The 15,576-nt window shown below is 43.6% G+C and overlaps 1 protein-coding gene across 5 annotated transcripts in view; it reads right to left on the bottom strand.

Moving 5' to 3' along the window:
- LOC123755258 (putative neural-cadherin 2) overlaps positions 1-15,576 on the bottom strand; it is an 872,905-nt gene that overhangs the window by 683,252 nt on the left and 174,077 nt on the right. The gene's annotated exons all lie outside the window — the stretch shown is intronic.

Raw genomic sequence — 15,576 nt, 5'->3', positions numbered from 1 at the left:
GAGGACAAGAGGCTGGGATATGAGGACAAGGAGCTGGGATATGAGACCAAGGAATTGGGATATGAGATCAAGGACCTGGTATATGAGGACAAGGAGCTGAGATATGAAGAAAAGGAGCTGAGATATGAGGACATGAAGCCGAGATATGAGGACAAGGAGCTGGGATATGAGGACAAATAGCTGAGATATGAGGACAAATAGCTGAGATATGAGGACAAGGAAATGGGATATGAGGAGAAGAAACTGGAATATGAGGACAAGGAGCTGAGATACGAGGCCAAGGAGCTGAGATATGAGGAAAAGGAGCTGATATATGAGATCAAGGAACAGAGATATGAGGACAAGGAGCTGATATATGAGACCAAGGAGCTGAGATATAAGGACAAGGGGCTGGGATATGAGGACAAGGAGCTGGGATATAAGGACAAGGGGCTGGGATATGAGGACAAGGAGCTGGGAGCCGGCCCTGCAGGAAGCGAGGCTGTTCCTGCATCAACCAGTCCAAGTGGATGCTCCCCATAAACTTTACACTGCTCCAGCACGACTATTACACAGCTAAACAAAATTGATCATTACTCTTTGAGAAGGTCTGCGTTGCTGTGGTGACCGCGCTGCACGTTGTGATCTGTTCCTGCTGTGTCTGCTCAACTAATAGTCCCTGAACTATTTCAATAATAGTCCCTGAACTATTCTACGAATACTACTTTTTATTTTGTTATTTATTTTTTTTACATATACAAGAGTTCTTATATTCTTGTACAGCCACTAGCACGTATAGTGTTTCGGGCAGGGCCTTAATCCTAATTTTCCCCGGAATACGACCCGTTAATTAGTTTAGCGACCATATATCCATTCACTGCTGAGTGAACAGAGGCGTTCAGTTAAGGTTTGGCGCCTAGTCAATCCTCCCCGGTCAGGATACGAAACCAGGCCAAAGCGCTCGTGAAAACCGTGGCGAGTGTCTTACCAATGTGCCACTGGGGCGTAATCCCCGTGGCGCAGACCCAATAGCCCCTGAACTATTCCAGCAATAGCCCCTGAACTATTCCAGCAATAGTCCAGTGAACTATTCCAGCAATAGCCCGTGAACTATCCCAGCAATAGCCCGTGAACTATCCCAGCAATAGCCCGTGAACTATCCCAGCAATAGCCCGTGAACTATCCCAGCAATAGCCCGTGAACTATCCCAGCAATAGCCCGTGAACTATCCCAGCAATAGCCTTCTGTATGATCTGGGAATATTCCTGGTAATTCACGCCAGCTGGTACAATTGTTATCTGGCATAATTAGTTTGCAAACTTGCTATAATTAGTGCCCATGACCAGTCATGTTCCCACGAAGGCGAAACGTTATTAGTAAGTAGTTCAGCGGCTAATTACATCACTCGTCATTCACCTTGCGAGACGGCGGAGTGACGAAACGGTGTAATGTACGAATCACTACGAATACAAATCACTAAGTGTCGTATAACACACGAATTGTTACAACTGGGCGACAAAACGACGGTAGGAGAGCCCGCCGGCCGGAATTATTGGTAGAGTACTCGAACTCTGGACTCAATTAAAAGTTTGTCTCGAGTTAATCAAGCAATGGTCGTCTTTGCCCAAGAGAGAATCCGGGAATTTGGACGGCGTTGCGAGCACCAATCAGCGCGAGTCTGTTACCATAGGTTGGAACAAGGGTTGCCTGAAAAAGCAACCCGTTTTCTCTGTTAACACGTCTGATTTGGTGCGTTTTGGTGTCACAAAGTCCTATAAAAAGTAACGGAACACAAATATCCAGGTTTTCTATGTATTGGTAAGTTAGGTTAAAGGGGTTGGCTGGGGTCGTGCGTTTCTGCATCTTTTCTCAATCTTTGGCGGCTTTGTTTACAATTATTAAACAGTTAATGAGCTCCGAAGCACCAGGAGGCTGTTTATAACAATAACAACAGTTGACTGGGAAGTTTTCATGCTTGTAAACTGTTTAATAAATGTAATCAAAGCCGTCAAAGATTTATGGAAAGATGTACACGTTCGTAAGTACCTGCGTAATTGCTTCGTGAATCTGGTCCCAGGTGTGTGGGGCCTGTGACGGATGATCTTGGAGTACAGGTGTAGGGGGCCTGTGACGGATGATTTTGGAGTACAGGTGTAGGGGGCCTGTGACGGATGATTTTGGAGTACAGGTGTGGGGGGCCTGAAACGGATGATCTTAGAGTACAGGTGTGGGGGAGAGGCCTGTGACGGATGATCTTAAGATACGGATGGAATAGTTAACCGAAAGCTTGTTACCTAACCCACGTGATCTGGGGACACGAACCCGGAAAATCTCCAGTTCTATAGCATGTCGTGGTCGATGGGTTAAGGGGCGCGTCTGAGGTTACCCAAGACGTGCGCTGGTTCGATCCCCATCCTGCGCTAAATATTTTCTCACGTATTAAATTATTTTGATTTCATTGTGAATAGGAAGGATTAGACAACCAACAAACAAATCTGAAAATAAAAGAATTGATAACGTTTCGGACCATCCTGGACGCTTATTGATCGTCTAAAGATATCTTCATGACCCAGCTGTGGTGATAGCAGCATCAGAAGATGACAGCTGGTCAACAGCTTCACGGAAGCTGCATCTCCTGGCAGAGATGACAACTACGTCAGGAAGACAAGTGATTCTTGGCCTCCGGAAGCTGCATCTCACCACTCTGATGATAGCAGCAGCATCACCACTCTCATGATAGCAGCAGCATCACCACTCTGATGATAGCAGCAGCATCACAACCTAATGACGATATCTTCACCGTGACAAATGATGCGGAAGCTGAGACCGCTCCCAGAGGAAAACAAAAAAATTGAAATATTCTCATCTTAATTTAAATTAATGCTTTATTGTACCACCAGATGGCTCTCAAAACATCTTGAAGACAATCCTTAAAACTTGTTTCATGATAAAGTCAATATTTTTAATATTAAAAGGAAATTTTTCGACTGATTAATCTAAAACAATTAGATTTATAAGGATTAATAAATTTATAAAGTGTTTGTAAATCTGTCTTTAATGAGAACGTGAAAACTGTAAGATTTTCCGCGCCTCTTGAAGTATTTTGGAATATATTACAAACGAAAGTTCTCACTTGCTTTATTTTATGTAAAAAAAATCTCAAACGTGTTTACTAAATGTGAATTAAAGGGTCCAGTACTGGAGAGCCTTGTTAGAGTGTACAACATGTACAGTGTAGCCCTGGAGGAGTGTGCAGTGTAGCCCTGGTGGAGTGTACAGTGTAGCCCTGGAGGAGTGTACAGTGTTGCCCTGGTGGAGTGTACAGTGTAGCCCTGGTGGAGTGTACAGTGTAGCCCTGGTGGAGTGTACAGTGTAGCCCTGGTGGAGTGTACAGTGTAGCCCTGGTGGAGTGTACAGTGTAGCCCTGGTGGAGTGTACAGTGTAGCCCTGGAGGAGTGTACAGTGTAGCCCTGGTGCAGTGTACAGTGTAGCCCTGGTGGAGTGTACAGTGTAGCCCTGGTGGAGTGTACAGTGTAGCCCTGGTGGAGTGTACAGTGTAGCCCTGGTGGAGTGTACAGTGTAGCCCTGGTGGAGTGTACAGTGTAACCCTGGTGGAGTGTACAGTGTAGCCCTGGTGGAGTGTACAGTGTAGCCCTGGAGGAGTGTACAGTGTAGCCCTGGTGCAGTGTACAGTGTAGCCCTGGTGGAGTGTACAGTGTAGCCCTGGTGGAGTGTACAGTGTAGCCCTGGTGGAGTGTACAGTGTTGCCCTGGTGGAGTGTACAGTGTAGCCCTGGTGGAGTGTACAGTGTCGCCCTGGTGGAGTGTACAGTGTAGCCCTGGTGGAGTGTACAGTGTAGCCCTGGTGGAGTGTACAGTGTGTACAGTGTAGCCCTGGTGGAGTGTACAGTGTAGCCTTGGTGGAGTGTACAGTGTTGCCCTGGTGGAGTGTACAGTGTGTACAGTGTAGCCCTGGTGGAGTGTACAGTGTAGCCCTGGTGGAGTGTACAGTGTCGCCCTGGTGGAGTGTACAGTGAAGCCCTGGTGGAGTGTACAGTGTAGCCCTGGTGGAGTGTACAGTGTCGCCCTGGTGAAGTGTACAGTGTAGCCCTGGTGGAGTGTACAGTGTTGCCCTGGTGGAGTGTACAGTGTAGCCCTGGTGGAGTGTACAGTGTAGCCCTGGAGGAGTGTACAGTGTCGCCCTGGTGGAGTGTACAGTGTAGCCCTGGTGGAGTGTACAGTGTAGCCCTGGTGAAGTGTACAGTGTAGCCCTGGTGGCGTGTACAGTGTAGCCCTGGTGGAGTGTACAGTGTAGCCCTGGTGGAGTGTACAGTGTCGCCCTGGTGAAGTGTACAGTGTAGCCCTGGTGGAGTGTACAGTGTTGCCCTGGTGGAGTGTACAGTGTAGCCCTGGTGGAGTGTACAGTGTAGCCCTGGAGGAGTCTACAGTGTCGCCCTGGTGGAGTGTACAGTGTAGCCCTGGTGAAGTGTACAGTGTAGCCCTGGTGGCGTGTACAGTGTAGCCCTGGTGGAGTGTACAGTGTAGCCCTGGTGGAGTGTACAGTGTCGCCCTGGTGGAGTGTACAGTGTTGCCCTGGTGGAGTGTACAGTGTAGCCCTGGTGGAGTGTACAGTGTAGCCCTGGTGGAGTGTACAGTGTCGCCCTGGTGGAGTGTACAGTGTTGCCCTGGTGGAGTGTACAGTGTAGCCCTGGTGGAGTGTACAGTGTGTACAGTGTAGCCCTGGTGGAGTGTACAGTGTAGCCTTGGTGGAGTGTACAGTGTTGCCCTGGTGGAGTGTACAGTGTGTACAGTGTAGCCCTGGTGGAGTGTACAGTGTAGCCCTGGTGGAGTGTACAGTGTCGCCCTGGTGGAGTGTACAGTGTAGCCCTGGTGGAGTGTACAGTGTAGCCCTGGTGGAGTGTACAGTGTAGCCCTGGTGAAGTGTACAGTGTAGCCCTGGTGGAGTGTACAGTGTAGCCCTGGTGGAGTGTACAGTGTAGCCCTGGTGGAGTGTACACTGTAGCCCTGGTGAAGTGTACAGTGTAGCCCTGGTGAAGTGTACAGTGTCGCCCTGGTGGAGCTATTTAGTCTTGGACCAGAAGGTCTCTCGCAAATTGGTTGACTGGATCGCAGCAAGGAAAGACTAGATTCCCATTCTGAGTGGAGGAGTGCAGGCCACCGGGTCGTCCTCCCAATTACGCGATTAGGAACGCAGGTCAGCAGCCGCTCACCACCCTATTAACTGTGTAGGAATACAGGCCAACAGAACTTCCTCCCCCATTGGCAGTCAAGGAATGCAGGTCACTAATATTTCTTCCCTATTCTGCGAGGAGTGCAGGCCAGCAGGCAGGCAGGCAGGCAGGCAGGCCTTCCTATTCCGTGTGGAAGAGTGCAGGCCGCGGAACGGAATGTGCACAACGAGGCTAGCAAACATCAAGTCAGTAATTAACGCAGCCGCTCCATCTTTACCGAGATGGGAGGGGTATATTTCCTGGAACAGATGATTTACTCACGCAAATAACAGATGTTTTCAGGCTTTTTCTTTCCCATAAAAACGTGCACTTGTCAATCAAGGTAAGATGTGTTGACTACAACTTTTTCATATATATATGGAAGGTTAGCAGGTGTGTAGAGATGGGACGGCATCATTAGCGATGCTGCAACGATCTTTTAAATTGGGTTTATGGGAGAGAGATTAAAAGGTCATTTCATAGTTTTAGGGATTGCTTCAGGAATAGGATTATGTATACCAGAGCATTTGGTTGGGTAAATATAGGAACTATTTCGTATAGGGAAATAAGGGTTCCTGAAGATAAGTAAGCGGGGCGGCCTCCTGTTGCAAGATAATGGGTCCTCATGCAGTCAGACAATGGGTCCTCATACAGCCAGACAATGGGTCCTCCTACAGCCAGACAATGGGTCCTCCTACAGCCAGACAATGGGTCCTCATACAGCCAGACAATGGGTCCTCATACAGCCAGACAATGGGTCCTCCTACAGCCAGACAATGGGTCCTCCTACAGCCAAACAATGGGTCCTCATACAGCCAGACAATGGGTCCTCCTACAGCCAAACAATGGGTCCTCATACAGCCAGACAATGGGTCCTCATACAGCCAGACAATGGGTCCTCTTACAGCCAAACAATGGGTCCTCATACAGCCAGACAATGGGTCCTCCTACAGCCAGACAATGGGACCTCCTACAGCCAGACAATGGGTCCTCATACAGCCAGACAATGGGTCCTCATACAGCCAGACAATGGGTCCTCATACAGCCAGACAATGGGTCCTCATACAGCCAGACAATGGGTCCTCCTACAGCCAAACAATGGGTCCTCATACAGCCAGACAATGGGTATTCCTACAGCCAGACAATGGGTCCTCATACAGCCAGACAATGGGTCCTCCTACAGCCAGACAATGGGTCCTCCTACAGCCAGACAATGGGTTCTCATGCAGCCAGACAATGGGTCCTCCTGCAGCCAGACAATGGGTCCTCCAGCAGCAAGATAATGGGTCCTCCTACAGCCAGACAATGGGTCCTCAAGCAGCCAGACAATGGGTCCTCATGCAGCCAGACAATGGGTCCTCCTGCAGCCAGACAATGGGTCCTCCTACAGCCAGACAATGGGTCCTCCAGCAACCAGATAATGGGTCCTCCTACAGCCAGACAATGGGTCCTCCTACAGCCAGACAATGGGTCCTCCAGCAACCCGATAATGGGTCCTCATGCAGCCAGACAATGGGTCCTCATACAACCTGACAATGGGTCCTCATACAGCCAGACAATGGGTCCTCCAGCAGCCAGACAATGGGTCCTCATGCAGCCAGACAATGGGTCCTCACGCAGCCAGACAATGGGTCCTCATACAGCCAGACAATGGGTCCTCATGCAGCCAGACAATGGGTCCTCATGTAGCCAGACAATGGGTCCTCATACAGCCTGACAATGGGTCCTTATGTAGCCAGACAATGGGTCCTCATGTAGCCAGACAATGGGTCCTCATGCAGCCAGACAATGGGTCCTCATGTAGCCAGACAATGGGTCCTCATACAGCCAGACAATGGGTCCTCATGCAGCCAGACAATGGGTCCTCATACAGCCTGACAATGGGTCCTCATACAGCCAGACAATGGGTCCTCCAGCAGCCAGACAATGGGTCCTCACGCAGCCAGACAATGGGTCCTCACGCAGCCAGACAATGGGTCCTCATACAGCCAGACAATGGGTCCTCCTACAGCCAGTCAATGGGTCCTCATACAGCCAGACAATGGGTCCTCATACAGCCAGACAATGGGTCCTCATACAGCCAGACAATGGGTCCTCATACAGCCAGACAATGGGTCCTCATACAGCCAGACAATGGGTCCTCCAGCAACCAGACAATGGGGCAATAGTGTTCGGGCCCCATCCTTCAACGTAACTTTACATTCCAAACTTGAGCGTCAAATTATCAGCAGCAAAGTTCACCAGATAATTTTTTTGGGTCCTGCGGCTGACAGCGAGGAGCCTTAAGTAAATGGTTTGTTAGTTCTTACAACCAGGACGAGGAAATGGGAACACGAGGACGAGGACTAAGGCCAGTTGTAACGCTTCATATCAAGCTTCATTTTCGGTAAACAAACCACTTCCATTTATTTTTCCCCCCGTTTTAAATTCCATGTTTCATGTTCAGAAAATACTGAGACTATGTATTGGGATCGAATTCACGTCTCTGGGGTCGATAGAAATACTCATTTTATGCCTTATTATTCTCATAGATATATAACTTTTGAAGTAAGTAAGTGTTAGTGTAATGAAGTAAGGGCGAAGAGGTAGAACGGCCTATTGACATAGCTCGAGTGCATGGGAAAATTGTGTAAAATCCTGGTTCGTGTCTCGGAGAGGCTGCAGGATCCAAGCAAATACAGTAAAATTTTATAGTTGCAATTCTTATACCATGTCGTAGCTCAGTCGATTAAGGCAGCGTCTGGGATGCTCTCGGACGCAGGTTCGAATCTTCGTCACGGCTCTTGTGGATTTGTTTATAAATTGTTTTTCTGATACTGTGCAAATCGATAAGAACATCTACCCTCGTCAAGCAGAGCCACACTTGGCTGTCAGAGAGCCACACTTGGCTGTCAGAGAGCCACACTTGGCTGTCAGAGAGCCACACTTGGCTGTCAGGGAGCCACGGGCGGTATTGAGGGGTAAAACACGTATAATACGAATTGAGACTTCAGCAATGTGTATCAATATGTTATACCTTTGGCCAGGGAGGATTCGTAACTGGGCGACAATTCGTAACTGTTCGTCCACGTTCACACAACAATAATTGGGTAGCTGGTTGTTAACCGATTGGCGGGTCGTGTTCCAGGGAAAACTAGTGAGTAAGACTTACCATGAACTATGGGAAGGAAAAACTCTCAGCCTGCTAACAGGAGTCCACAGTCGTCTCCTCCTGTACCCACCTGTGTAAAAAAAAAAAAAATCACTTCAATACCTATATTAAAGAGTGTGAAAGTAACATGAAAATATCGGATTTGGGAGGCAGTTCGGTGTTTCCAAATTACTTTAAGAACATACGAATGAAGGTAACTGCAGAAGGTCTATTAGTCCATACGAGACAACTTCTATTTATATCCACCCAATATCATTCATATATATATATATATATATATATATATATATATATATATATATATATATATATATATATATATATATATATATATATATATATATATATATATGTCGTACCTAGTAGCCAGAACGCACTTCTCAGCCTACTATGCAAGGCCCGATTTGCTTAATAAGCCAAGTTTTCATGAATTAATGTTTTTTCGACTACCTAACCTACCTAACCTAACCTAACCTACCTTTTTCGGCTACCTAACTGAACCTAACCTATAAAGATAGGTTAGGTTAGGTTAGGTAGGGTTGGTTAGGTTCGGTCATATATCTACGTTAATTTTAACTCCAATAAAAAAAAATTGACCTCATACATAATGAAATGGGTAGCTTTATCATTTCATAAGAAAAAAAATAGAGAAAATATATTAATTCAGGAAAACTTGGCTTATTAGGCAAATCGGGCCTTGCATAGTAGGCTGAGAAGTGCGTTCTGGCTACTAGGTACGACATATATATATATATATATATGTCGTACCTAATAGCCAGAACTCACTTCTCAGCCTACTATTCAAGGCCCGATTTGCCTAATAAGCCAAGTTTTCCTAAATTAATATATTTACTATAATTTTTTTCTCATGAAACGATAAAGCAACCCATTTCATTATGTATGAGGTCAATTTTTTTTTAATGGAGTTAAAATTAACGTAGATATATGACCGAACCTAACCAACCCTACCTAACCTAACCTAACCTATCTTCATAGGTTAGGTTCGGTTAGGTAGCAGAAAAAGTTAGGTTAGGTTAGGTTAGGTAGGTTAGGTAGTCGAAAAAACATTAATTCATGAAAACTTGGCTTATTAGGCAAATCGGGCCTCGAATAGTAGGCTGATAAGTACGTTCTGGCTATTAGGTACGACATATATATATATATATATATATATATATATATATATATATATATATATATATATATATATATATATATATATATATATATAACCTACGCTTAAAACAATTTCGCGGTAATTGGTTCCAGAAATCAATAACAGGGTTATTGATTTCCGGAACCAATTACCGCGAAATTGTTTTATTATCGAACCAGTATTAACCCAAGTCTTTCCTAAATCTAAACTTATCCAATTTATACCTCTAGTTTCGTGTTCTATTTTGTGTTGGTACTTTTAAAACCCTATTAATATCCCTTTTGTTATGCCCATTCATCCACTTGTACACTTTTATCGTGTCACCCCTAATTATTTGCCTTTGTAGAGAATGTTAAGCTTTGTCAATCTATCATCATATGACAGGTTTCTAATTTGCGGGATTAACTTTGTCATCCTACGCTGGATGCGTTCAAGTGCACGCATCGCTTGCATAAATGTTCGTAATAAGGCAAATAGGACACTGGGAGTTATTTATTGAAGCGTTAGTAATAGGACACCTTATGTTGTTCTCCAGCTGTATCTTGCTCTGGTTAGGCCCAATTTAGATTATGCAATTCAGATTTTATCGTCGTACTACAGAATGAATATAAATTCCCTAGAACGCATCCGGCCTAGGCTAACAAAGTTAATCCCGCAAATTAGAAACCTGTCATATGAAGAAAGCTTAAATTGCATTAGCTAGACTGTCAGGCGCAGTCATACAGTCAGGCGCAGTCACAGAGTCAGGCGCAGTCACAGTGAGAGGGTGTGTTAGCTGGCGCTCCAATTGTCTATATACTGAAACTAGAAGTTGCAGTTAGTGAACTGGTGAAAGTGAGGGAGCTATGTGGAGCTCTGAGGGCAGAGGTGGATTCCCTGCGGGAGGAGCTACAACAGACGCAGGAGCTAAGACAGACGAACCAACGTCAAGAAGAAACAAATGAGGAGCGCAGCAGTAGAAAATCGTCGTCTTGGAATGTCGTAAAGGACAAGGGTCTTAAGAAGACTGATAAAGCCGCCTACAGATGTCATGAAGACTACCAACCCATTCGCCGTGCTGGAAGACGAATGCTGTAGGGAAGATGCAGTAGCTCGAAAAGTAGGACCCCGAAGGGAGCGCCGGTCCCTCAAGGAACTCACAAAGGAAGTACCTAAGCGAATTTTGATTGTTGGAGATTCCCAGGTGAGGTATTTGGATAGAGCTTTTTCCGCCAGAGAAAGGGGGGAACTGGTTAAGGGTTGGCTGTCCGGGAGCAGGAATTGGTGATATAGTAAACAACATGAATGATTTTATGGCTGGAAATGGGAACAAACTCATTATTTGTATTAGTGCCGGTTGGAAATGATGTAGGACGAGTTAGGAGTGAGGCACTGATACAAAGATTTACGACAGCCATAGAATTAGTCAGGAGCAAGGGAGGAATCCCGATCATAAGTGGCATTCTCCCAAGAAAGGGAGTTGGAAATGAATGGTCGTCGACTGGATGATCGAATGTCAATTGCCGACTGGACAAATATTGTAAATCAAATGTATTGATAACTGGGAATTATGGAAGGAATGATATGTATGATCGGGATGGGGTCCATTTGTTTAGGTCTGGGGTTGTTGCTGTTGCCAACTTGTTGGAACCTGTGGTTGGAGGGGTTTGTTTTGGTTTAAACTGTTAGTAGATAGTGGTATGGGAATTGATATTAAGAAAGGAAGCAATAAAAGTATGAGTTTTTAGATAAGAAACATTAGAAACAATGTTTCTTATGTTTCAATAAATAAGAAACAAAATAAACTGTTTAAATGCTCTTGTCAGCACAGAAACAATAGATATTATTGCACTTACTGAAACATGGATGAATGTAGAAAACAGAGAACTATTAGCTAAATATCAAATAAACTGATTTAAACTATTTCACACAGATATATTAGACGAGGAGAGGGAGTGGCCATGTATGTTAAGGAAAGTTTGAAATGTAGTCTCAAAGAGGGAATCAAAATTGAGGCACATAAATAAACTATTTGGCTACATTTAAACAAAAAAGCTAAAAATCTTATAATAAGAGTCATTTACAGGCCACCAAACTTAGATTGGAAGCAAAGCATCTGTGGGATGAAATATCTAGAGCATATAGGTCAAACATTATTTGTCATGGGTGACTTTAATTTTAGTGGAATAAACTGGCTTAACAGATCAGGAAATAATGAAACAAAAGATTTTCTAAAATTAATTGACGATTGCTTCCTTAAGCAACACATTAAGAAACCAATGTATGATCAAAATATTTTTGACTTTGTGTTAATTAACAGGGAAATACAAATTAATGGGATCGAAATCGGGAGTGAGCTAGGGAACAGTGATCACAAAGCAATCAGATTTAACATAGAATGGAATAGATTTGTAGAAAAAAATTGTGTTAAAGCACCAGATTTTCGAAAACCTTATTTTAATGGCCTAAGAATTTTTGGGGGTGAAATAGATCGGAGTCCTTGGCACGGGGGAGGGGGGCGGATTAGAAAGCGAAACGTGAACCCAGCGACAGGTGATGCAAAAAGAGATTTCGATGTGGATTCAAAATATAACAAATTTAAAAATATTCTAAGCAAAGTACAGGAACGAAGTACCATACAAATTGAATAGATCGAATAATAATAAACCGAAATAGATAACAAAGGATCTGAAGAACTTATAGGTAGAAAGAGAGCTTGGCACAAAAGGATTAAGAATGAGAGAGTCAGTTTAGAACAAGAAATCGTGCAACTGGTTAGAAATGTTAAAAAAGAGATTAGCAGAGCAAAAAGAAACTATGAAGTTCGCATTGCATAGTTATTCGAACCTCAAAACCTTACATTTGTCAGCATTAAACTGCATCTGCCAATCTTTTGACCATTCAAACCCTTATTTAGATTGTCTTGAAGAGACAGTGAGTCTTTTTCCGTGATTATTTCTCTCCCGATTTTCGTATCGTCGGAAAATTTGCAAATATTGCTGCACAAATTTGAACCTAAGCCATTTATATATATATTATGAATAACAGAGGTCCCAGAACAGAGCCTTGAAGCCCTCCACTTACAACATTTTCCCACTCTGACTTAACCCCCATTTATACTAACTTTTTGTTTCCTTTAGTATAGCCATGCGCTAATCCAACTTAATATAGCACCCCCATTACTATGAGCCTCTATCTTTTTAATCAATCTTTATGTGGCACTGTATCAAAAGTTTTGCTAAAGTCAAGGTACAAAACATCACGAACCTTACCACTATCAACTACCTCAACTATGCTGGAATAAAACGACAGCAAATTTGTTAAACATGAACAAATTTTTAACAAATGTTTTAACAACACGAACAAAATAGTAGGTAGTGTTTGCATTAGAGGAGTACCGAAACGCGAGATCAATTCCTTAGCAGTGCGCCAAATAATTTTCCCATATTATTTTCTTGTGAATATCCTGCAAAATCATGCATATGATCCTAATCAGATATTTAAGGAAGTCAATTACATATGCAGGAGCATACATGCAAACTTTTACAGTCATTCCAGCTGTATTAATGAGAACTAAATATGCAAATTATGAAAGCAATTAGAAATAAGTTTGCATATATGAAAGCTAATACAGAGAAAACTAGATTATTTAAGACAATTGATGTTTTTAAATGAGATAAACAAGAAAATAAAACACAGTATTATGTAAGTAAACTGTAAGACAAGAAATGAGGAAAAAAAACCACAATCTGTGATGAATGATCAACAAACCTGTACTGAACAGGTAACGAAATAAATGGTTTTTTTTTCAGGGAGTTTCACGTAACCAAAATGTTTTTACCATATAATTTTCTTGTTTGTTACCCCCCACCACCCCCACCCCAACCCAAATCCCTCTCCTCGGCACCCCTGCATCTTTCTGCTAATCTTCTCCCTTCCTTTATCACCTCTGCCCCCTCCCCCTTTTTAGTTAAAAATGATTTCCTATAATAAAATATAATTATTCCAAGATACTTTCCTAACAGATATCTTAAATTCATGATTTATTTCTCCTTCAAAGATGCTGTCATTTGCCAATTATTTTCCAAAAAATAAGGTTCACTTCCAAAATATTTCCCGAAAGAGAAGGGCAGTCTCGTGTTATTTCCCAGAAATAAAAATTCGTCGTAGAAAAAAATAAATGACTCTTCAAAAACTGTGGATTTATGGCTTTATTCGACACCATTATGTTAGATATCATCATGCTCTAAGGGCAGGCTTCAATGATCCCATGATAGGAAACTCCTGCAGAGGTCACTGGGTGACGGAGCGTTGCAAATTGTGCAGTGGAGGTAATCTGTGGCCTAAATTATCTGCAAATTAGCAGCCAGGATTGCAGCAGCAATGTAGGCAGACTGCATTGCTGCTAGGCATTGCTGCTAGGCAATGCTAGGCAATTACCTTACCTAGCCTGGATTACAGGTAATTGTGTCACTTGTAAACACATGCCTTCTGAAGCGGTAGTGATGCAAAGTAATGACGCTACACTCACTCGTTTAGGAAGGTCACCGTCAGGAAGGTCACGTTCAGAAAGGTCACGTTCAGGGCGAACAGAATTAACTGGGAAGTGTCTTTCAATGGCTCTTGGATCCTCTGATTACCAAGCATCCTCTTGAAACCATATATGGCATTATCTTCCTCCCTTGATGGATGATTATACTTGCTTAATATTTATACACTTTTAAACCCCTAGGTGGGTTACCCGGCTGTGCCCGGGTCTCTTCCCGAAATCCCCTTCTCTTTATCCCCCATCTCCCCTCCTTATCCTCCGACCTCTTTCCCCCTCTTTTCCTCACCCCCCTTCTTCCCTTCTCTCGTGAAATGTAACATTACAAAGAACTGAAGAAAAAATGCTCAAAACTCTATGGATAATAAATTCTAGATTTCACTTATATATTCACAAGGGTCGCATCAGGAGCCGATATTTCTTAGAGTGTGGCAATGGGGCCAACGCCAATAGGCCCCTATGACAATGGGGCCAACGCCAACAGACCTATAACACTCACATATTCCCATGTGTCATCTTAAAAAAATTGGGTAAGGTTAGCTGCAAGTGTTAGGCCTTCTGCTTCAGGTATTTTCTTTAATATAGATTTGGTCATGAGAGTTTTTACTTTTTGCACATATATGCAATCCCCTCCTAACCCCTGCTCAAGCTAATACTTTTTGTTCACTCTCACCACCTCTTAGAAATGTTGTATGTCGTGATCATGTCACCTCTGTCCATTGTTTAGGAGTACTCTTTCCTCATAACTCGACTCTAATTGTGGGGGGTGGGTGGAGTGTTTAAGCTAACCTCTAAACACTGATGTTATATAGTCTAGAGGTAATATACAACCTACATTGTATAAAGGTTGTAGATAATCTCTATACAATAGATTTTTAAAGTCAGGATACCACACCGAGGGAATTATCAGGGGCAAAGCGCCAAGCCATTACGACTATATAGCAATTGGTAAGGGGTCAGGATAATGATTTAGGATGGGACGGGGGGGGGGGAGTTATGGTGCTCAACCACTTGGACGGTCGGGGATTGAACGCCGACCTGCATGAAGCGAGGCCGTCGCTCAACCGTCCAGCCCTAGTAGTTGGGCCACACTGAGATTGAATTCTACTATCTGGTGTAAGACAAATATTGACTATCTTTCGGATGAAGTCACTAACTTTCCACCATGTTTATATGTTCTGTTCAATGTGTGATCATAAGCTGCTTGAAGGGAGGCTTTTCTGTCAATACCAGCAATAACACCTCACGAGACTGATGTTTCTAACACGATTCAGAAATCTCTATACAAAAAATCACGAAGTTCAATGAGCATTCATGGATTGTGTGTCGATATTGAGCCTATAATGATTGGTGCTCATTCAGGTGTTTGCACGGTGTTTCAAACACCACAAACACGTCGTTATCCATTAGAAGCTTCAAGACACATTGGCAATGGTTCAAGAAATAGAACAGTCAAGGAAAAATATGGAAAATAACATAAGTTGTTGGAAGTGGTAAGACTAATAATTCACTTTGAATTGGCATTACTTGAAGTT

The sequence above is a fragment of the Procambarus clarkii genome, chromosome 20 (assembly GCF_040958095.1).
Source record: "Procambarus clarkii isolate CNS0578487 chromosome 20, FALCON_Pclarkii_2.0, whole genome shotgun sequence".
NCBI lineage: Eukaryota > Metazoa > Arthropoda > Malacostraca > Decapoda > Cambaridae > Procambarus > Procambarus clarkii.
The sequence above is the reverse complement of the archived record's forward strand: the minus strand, read 5'-3'. Positions and strand labels throughout refer to the sequence as shown.